General features: G+C 58.5%; 1 long non-coding RNA gene across 3 annotated transcripts; it reads left to right on the forward strand.

Annotated features, from left to right (window-relative positions):
* Window positions 1–1,727: 1,727 nt before the first annotated feature.
* LOC129519173 (uncharacterized) lies at window positions 1,728–7,468 on the forward strand. 3 transcript variants are annotated; one of them, XR_008666366.1, is made up of 6 exons: window positions 1,728–2,651; window positions 2,911–2,961; window positions 3,142–3,565; window positions 3,805–5,896; window positions 6,174–6,295; window positions 7,332–7,468. It is a non-coding gene; the product is annotated as an uncharacterized LOC129519173 (long non-coding RNA). The 3 variants fall into 3 exon arrangements; XR_008666364.1 differs by having other exon boundaries at window positions 3,805–6,295; XR_008666365.1 differs by lacking the exon at window positions 7,332–7,468 and adding an exon at window positions 6,649–6,988 and having other exon boundaries at window positions 3,805–6,337.
* Window positions 7,469–8,141: the final 673 nt, after the last annotated feature.

Here is an 8,141-nt window from a genome sequence, read left to right on the forward strand (position 1 = left end):
TTTGTGAGACCCTGAGCCCTGCCTGAGGAGGAATGGCAGGGCCACTGGCAGGTGCCAGGCGGGCAGGTCTTAGGGCCGGTGGGGAGTGCGGCCCATGGGAGTAATGGATTGATCCATGTCGAGTGCCCTGCGTGGAGATCTGGGCACTGACTGTCCTTGCCTCCTCCGCACACTCTCTCCTTGCTGACGCCTCCTTCTCTGAAGCCCCATGAAGCTTCCATCCATGCCAGAAGCTTGCTTCCTACTCTGGTCTGCCCTTGTCTGGAAGGGGAGGCCTTTATTTCAGACAGCCTGGCACCCCCTCCCCTCCTTGCCCCAAGAGGGGATGTTCCAGACTGTGAGGCGAGAGGGACAGTCAAGCTCTGATGTGACTGACTGGCCGCCCGAGGCACCTGCCATCTGGCCACTCCGTGGAGGAGTCAGCACTCAGGCTGTCGCTCCGGGGCTAGGACCAAGGACAGGGATGGGAGGTCCACAGCCAGGCTTGGCCTTGTGGTCCAGAAGCTGGAAAGTGGGCAGCGGCTCTCATCCATCTCATGCTCTGGCCTCCTCTTGGAGCAGCGGGAGCTTGACGAGTCCCTCCTTCGGGTCCAGTGCTGGGAACATCATAACACTGGGTCTCTCCCCCAGCAGCTGGAGGTCCAGTTGGGTTGCCCTCCACTAGAGAAGACAGTTTCCACCACCATGCCCCCACTGGACCCTGTTGGGAGGGGACCTGCAGACCTTTTCCCGCCTCACCTGTCACTCATCATGTTCTGATAACCCTGGCCAGACTCTAGGATTTCCAGAAACTCTCAATCCTCTTCCTACCTCAGGACCTTCGTACCTGCCGTTTTCCCTGCCAGGATTTTTCAGGATTGAAAATATGTGGTCTGTCTCCAAGAGGCCTTCCCTAACTCATGGCTCATGTCTCACCTAATCGCTCAGCCCGTCTAGGGCCTGGGGCCTAGACATGTCTCATCCTCTTTCTATCACTTTCCATGACTCTAAACTGTTTTATTAGCTAAACAATCTTTCTCCTCCCCATCCCCTACTGGTATTCTTTCTATAAAAGCAGGTGCCCCTTCTGTCCACCTCACCAGGGGGACACTGTGGATATGAGAAGTTTCCGATACAACAGAAGTGAGTGAAGAGTGTGCAACTCTGGGAATTTTGCGAGCCTGCAAATCTCCGCCCACTGTATGGATGAGGATTTTGAAATGAAGGTGAACGGTGGCCTGGATTCCCACCTGGAGGGGTGGGTCTGGATCTAGGACACACACACACACACACACACACACACACAGAGAGAGCATAGACACAGACTGGGTTGGTGCAGGCTGTGTGAACCAAGTGGCCCAGGCCCCAGTTGTTGGGAAGCACTGGCCCCACTGGCCCAGACATGGCCTGGCCCTGGAGGGGAGGAGCCCAGATGCCTCCTGACTGTGGGCCCTGGCCCGTCTGTGAGCCAGCAGGCAGGGAGCCCTACTTACGGGAAATGCTCTGTTGAGGAGAAAGGGTGGCGTCTTGTTTGGCCCAGCACACTGGCCCCAGTCCAACCCGGTCAGGAAGCCTGCGTGGTGAGGTCAGCCCACACTTGGTTCCTCCCGGGAGTGGCAGCTGCTGGTGGGGAGAGAGGGAGTGGGCTCCCTAAGAAAAGGCCCAGGGGCAGCCATCCGTCTTCTCCCTCCCCTTTACCAAAAGAAGAAGAAGAAGAAGAAGAAGAAGAAGAAGAAGAAGAAGAAGAAGAAGAAGAAGAAGAAGAAGACAAAGAAGAGGCAAAAGCACTTTGGAAAGTATTTTAATGCCTCCTGAGAGGCAGCCGAGTGTGTTGGCTAAGCGCACAGACTTGGTGGTGGCAGTCAGCTCGCTGAGAGTGACGCCCAGTGTCGGTGCTCATCTGCTGGGGGGATCCTCAGCCTGTCACTTAGCCTCTCGGCCTCGCTTCTCCTCCGTATGAATGAAATGGGGCACCCACTTCTGGGTGCTGGTGGGGTGGAGTCTGAGACTTAATATTTGGCCACGTGGTCACCAGCACACAGTGTTTGCTGATCGTGTCCCTCCCCCGGTGACCTGTCCAGGAGGTAAGCAGGTACGTGAGGTGGTACTCATTTTACGCATATGGAGCCTGAGGCTCATCCAGGGCTTCTGAGGCAGGTGCGCACAGGACACCGGCGGCAGGACCTCAGGGGGCCCGCGTCCCGCTCGCAGCTCTGGCCACACGAGGCTGGGGTGCGCAGTCCCCGCCAAGCGCTCGGCCTGGGGTTGCCACGCAGAGGTCGCATCGGATCTCCAGACTGTTTAAGTTGGATCTGGGTGGATTAGAAGGACAGACAAAACTGAAGTCGATTGCCAATATCTAAAAAATCGGGGATGTCACAACTTGTTTCTCTTGAAATCCATGTGTCTGGGTTTGTTTGGTAAGATTTATTTGTTTGCAAGTCACCTCCAGCCCCAACCCGGGACTCAAACCCGCAACCCCAAGATCAAGAGCTGCACCCTCTGCAGACTGCGCCGGCCGCCCGCCGCTCTGGTTTCTCTTGAGAAACTGGAAGCTCAGGCAACACGGAGCCTGTGTCCCCCATGGCAGGAGCTGAGCAGGGACCGTCCCCCTGGAGATGGGGTTCACTCCACTCAGCCACACATTTGCTCATTTATGTTCTCTGCCCCTGGTAAGTTCATCGTTGCTCCTTAAAAACCCTCTGTTTGGGGGTTCCCCGGGCGGCTCAGTGGGTGAGCATTTACCCTCCGCTCAGGGTGTGATCCCTGGGTCCTGGGATCAAGTCCCGCATCGGGCTCCCTGCAGGGAGCCTGCTTCTCCCTCCGCCTGTGTCTCTCCCTCTCTCTGTGCATCTCTCATGAATAAATAAATAAAATCTTTAAAAAAAAACCCAAAAACCCAAAACCAAAACCAAAACCCCTCTGTTGTAGGTGCCACTGCCCCGGAGCAGACCTAACCCCGGGACAAGGACCCATGAGAAGGTGAGATTTCAGGCAGTGTCCCCAAGGAGGGAGGCTGTGTAGGCCTGTGTCGTTGGGCAAGATCCCACGGGAAGCCTATAAGCTTCCTGGGGCTGCCCTAATAAAATACCATAACTCCAGTAGTTTAGACAACAGAATTTGGTTTTGTTTTTTTTTTTTTTTTTTTTTTTGCCTTCACAGTTCCGGAGGCCCGAAGGCCAAGATCAAAGTGTTGGCAGGGCTGTCCCCACTCCAAAGGGCCGAGAATCTGCTTCGAGCCCCTCTCGCAGCCTCTGATAGATGTTTGGCAAAGTGGCTCCAACCTTCACACCGCATTGTGCAAGTGCAGGTCTGTATCCACACGTCCCCGTTTTATAAGGACACCGGTCGTTGTGGACCGAAGGCCCGCCCTATTCCAGTATGACCTCATTGTGACTAATTACACTGGCTGCGACCTTGACCTTACATCCAAGTAAAATCACATTCAACGTGAATGTGGGGAGCGGGGGACACAATTCAGCCCATAACAGGTGAACTGCGGCTCAGAAAGTCTGCTCTGGTGAGGGAGCAGGAGGATTTCGAAGCCCCTACCCATCAGCCACCGCCTGCGGGCTGCCCTGAACAGGTGCTTCTGGCTCTGGGCACACTCGGGCCACGGGGGTTCCGGTGGAGTGGGGCGGTTGTCCTCCAGCAGAGGCACAGGGGATACTGCTGAGAGTGAAAGCTCACGGGGCGGGGGGTGGGGGGTGCCGACAGGCATGAAGGTGGGAAAGGCATCCGAGGGATGTCCATCCAGCTGCCCCCCCACCCCAACCCCGCCCCGTCTGTGGAATGTCCTGAAGGCAAACCTTTGCCCCACATCAGCCACCCACGGACAACCACCCTCGGAATGACCGTAAGTGACTCACTGGCTGCTGAGTGCCTTCCTTTCTCCCCGCACAAGCCACAGAGGAGGATTGTACCCACCCACCCACCCCATCCATGTGCACCCCGACATGGCTGTCACGCAAGGACCGTGGGCAGGTGGGGTGTGCAGAGCCCTCGTCCCCACCAGCCTCACGGACAGAGGAGCCCTGGGAGAAACAGGTTCTGGAGTCCCCAGGCTCTCCTTGTGGGTTCCCGGGCTATCCAAACCCAGCCGGTGAAAATAAGGATCTGTATGCAGCAGGGGCATCAGAAATGAGGATACGTGGGAGGAACTGAGGTTCTAGTGCCATGAGTCTGACTCAGCACCAGACCCGGGGTCGGGGAGGAGCAGTGGCTCGAGGCGCCACACACAGTGGTGCCAAGAACCATCCCCACCCCGGGGCCACCTTGGCATGTAAGTGCCGCGTGCTACGTGTGGCCTTGCTGTGGGCGCCTGCTAGGAGCTCGAATCAGAGTGGGAGGGAGCAATCTTCGGGGCGCCCACTGGCAGGTGGGGGCTGGGCATATTGAGATCCGGGGCTTTCACGGAACCATGGCCACCCTTGGATTCCATCTGGAGAAACCAAGCTCCTGCAGGCTCAGGGGTCAGTTCGACTTTCCTCACTGCCCGACGCGAGTGGCAAGTTACTGCCATGAGGCCGGGTGCAGAGAACAATCGGCCGTAGCTCCTGCCTCCCAGAGCCCTGAACGGGATGGCCGGCCACCCCCAGGGCTGGGCACCTTGAAGGCCCAGTCTTCACCTCTCCGACTCCCTGCAGCTCCGCGCCTCCAGGACATGGCACCCTTGATTCATAATTTTAGCTCAATTCACTTTTGGGAAAACTCAGCCACTGGCGGAGACCTTGAGAAAGGCCTGCCCCGACCTTGATCGGCCCAGGCCTGGCCACTTCTGCCCAAGGGACCAGGCTCCCCCTAACCCCCCCAATGGCCCCCAGCACAGTGGGGAGGCCCTCACCCAGCTGCGCCCAGGGGACTTCTCATGGGATCTCCAGAGCCACCCAACGCCCTTCTGAAGGGCCTCAGCTGGGGAGGGAGGGAGGCCCAGACCAGCAGGGTGAGGCAGGCCACCCTCCTCGGCTCAGTTTCTCACGCCACAGCTGCTCCCTGCAATCCAGCTCCCGGTCTGGGTCAGGCTGTTGTCAAACAGTAACCAGATCCCGATGGACTCCTGCTTCGCACGCTCCAAAGGTTTGCCCTTGTCTGCACCAGCGAATCCCAGCTCTTGACTCTGCAGGACGGGCCCTGGAAACTCCCTCATGGGGCTTGGGGTGTCCTCCCCCCTGGACTGCGGCCACCCCGCACCCCTGCTCTTCTGGGCCAGCGCCTCCGCCTCCGGAAGCTTGCCCTTGCTGTCCCCTTTGCCTGGCGTGCCCTCCGCGTGCTCTGGCACACTTGTCACACGGCCCTCATATCCTTCAGGCTGCGGCTCAGGTGTCACCTCTGCGGCAGCCACAGTGGGGGCCCCACCGGGACCTCTCAGCCTTCATGTTTCCCAGGCCTGCAAGCACCTTCCATTCTCTGCCTGGGGGGCTCCCTCTGTCCTTAGAAGCTGCTAGGCCCAGTGGGGGAGTGGGAGGGTCCCCACCAATGACTTTCAGGAGCTGGCATCTCAGTCCCCCACGCCCTCACTCCCCAGGTGGGCGGGTATCTCTGTGGTCTCTGAGGGCCCCCCCCCACAGGACCGAGGCCCAGCTTGCCCACAGGGTGACCTGCACAAGAGTACACCTCAAACTGGCCCATTCTGTCACCCCCCCTTCCCAGCCCCCAGCAAGCACTTCCCATGATCCCCCCGACATCCTCGCCCTGGACTTGGCTTCCGGATGATTCACACCAGAACACGTCCCTGGAGGCCTTCCCTCCCTCCCCCCCACCCCATCACCCTGTACCTGTAGGCGATTGAACTGTCGCCCCAGAAAACATGTGTCCACATCCTAACCCCTAGGACCTGAGAATGTGACCTGATTTGGAAAAAGGGGGTTTTGTGGATGAAATTAACCATCTAAAGATGAGAGCATCCTGGATTACACAGGTGGGCCCTATATCCAGCGACTGGTGTCCTCATAGGAAGAGAGGAGCAGAGAGAGGGAAGAATAGGTGGAGACACGGAGAGACACGGGAGGGAAGGCCACGTGGAGACGGAGCGGGAGGGGGCCACGGATCCACGGCAGCCCCGGAAACGGGGAGAGCAGCCCCTCCAGAGCCACCATGGGGAACCCGCCCTGCCGCCTGACACCTTAACTTCAGACTCCAGCCTCTAAGCCAGAAGAGAATAAATTCTCATTATTTTAAGTCCCTCCTCCCTCCAGTTTGTGACAATTTGTCATGTCCGCCAGAGGAAGCAAACACAGCATCTGAACAGGTGCGCCCCACGTATCCTGACTCCCTGGACATGTCGCTCAGTTGAGCATCTTCATCTGCAAGGATCCAGGTGACTTCCTTGCTTCGGGCCCGGTCCTCCGCTGGAAGGAAGGTAGGTCCTGGCTGCCCCTGTCCCCACCTCCTATCCGCAGCCCCAGGATGGCACCTGATTCACGACAGGTGAATGAATGAATGAATGAATGACCCACAAGCCCCCTGGCCAGGGGTCCTTCTCCACACCTCCTCACCTCCTACCTGATCAAGAAGAAAAAAAAAAAATAACAAAAATCTATCCCCCACTGAACTCGGCCCAGACCCCAGAGCCCTCAACCCTGGCTGTGCATCAGAATCTTCTAGAGAACCCCCCGCCCCGCCCCCAGCCCTGTGCTCCGCCCCCGCCCACCGCAGACTCTGATCCAACAGGCCGGAGGCGGGACTCAGGCTGCAGCATTTTTTGGAAGTTCCTCCAGACGATGCTGATGCGGGTGCCCAGGGTTGAGAAGCTCTGATTTGGGGGCGAGGGCGAGAGGCCAAGATGGGGTCAGCGTTGCCAAGTGACCAACGGTCCCAGTTTGCCCAGACTGAGGGGTCTGCCCAGGATGTGAGACTTGCAGGTGCTAAACCCAAGGCCGCCCCAGGGAGGCAGGAGGAGTCGGGAGCACTTCCCCAAGCCCCCTGGTGGGGCACTCCGCACAGCCACCCCACTCCGCCTTGGCCACTCTTGAAGGACGGGATCCCCACCGTCTAGAGGAGAGGCCCTTGGGTGCCGGCTCCAGACATGGGTCATAAAGGAGTGGCAGGGCCACAGCTGGACAGCGTGGGGGTGGGGGTGGGGCCAGGGCCCAGGCGGCCGGGGCTGATGGAGGGTGGGCCCCCAGGCCGTCATGATTCTAACAGAAGGAGTTTCCCATGTGGCTTGTGGGTGCTGCACACTCATCGCGGGAGTCCTTCGGGGTCAGGTTGGGACTGTTTTCTCCTTGGCAGCCCCTACAGGGCCTGGCGAAGAGTCAGTGCTCAGCACACGGGGGTTGAGCGACCGCGGGTCTGTGACACTTCGATAACCGTGTCAGCTGGGAGTGCTCAGGCCTTTCTCCCCTCCTCTGCAGCGCTTGCTCTAGACGGACACCGGGGAGGTGCTTGGCACATGTGTGTTGACCGACCGAGGGAAAATATCGATGGCTCCTTCCTCCCCCGAGGCTGCTCGGGTTTTGGGGTTGGGGGTGCTTCTCCTCATGCCACATAATCTGTGCGTTCACCCAGCCACGCAAATAAAATTATTCTCTGTTCTGTTAGCTGCGGCAAAAACTGCTAGCAAACCCCGCTATCTCCCTATGTTGGAAGAGAATTCGTAGCTGGCTCGCGGTAAGGATGAACGACTGCCCTTCTTGGCCTCCCCTGCCGCGAGGGTGGTCGTGTGACCAAGCCGGTAGAAGTCAATCCTGCCGCTTCCCGGTTACGCCTTTCCCTCTGATGGAATACAGTTGTAATGGCAGGAGCTGGGGCAGCCACTGGGGGTCGTGAGGTGGAAACCGTGAGCAAAGATGAGAAAGCCAGACCAGAGAGGGAGCTTCTGTGGTTCCTGTCCCCCGGAGCCACATCACGTATTCTGAATGGCTGGTATATCTACGGTTACACGAGAGAGGAATACACGTCTACCCGGCTGTTACGGCAGCCGTAGCTCTTGTCTTCTCCCACACACCGCGTCATGCCTAAACGGCTAGGTGGACATTCATGCACTGTGGGGGTTATGTTTAGGATGGTTTGACTTAAGACACCCTGGGACCCGAGGTAAAGATGACAGGCACTCATGCAGGTGCCGGAGGAGCAGTCACGGGGCGTGACCAGAGACTCTGGGGACTGCCAGGTGGGGAGCTGGACCTTCAGTATTAAGGTGCAAACCACACAAAAACAGTGGT

The sequence above is a fragment of the Nyctereutes procyonoides genome, unplaced genomic scaffold, assembly GCF_905146905.1.
Source record: "Nyctereutes procyonoides isolate TBG_1078 unplaced genomic scaffold, NYPRO_anot_genome, whole genome shotgun sequence".
In the NCBI taxonomy this organism is placed as follows: Eukaryota; Metazoa; Chordata; class Mammalia; order Carnivora; family Canidae; genus Nyctereutes; species Nyctereutes procyonoides.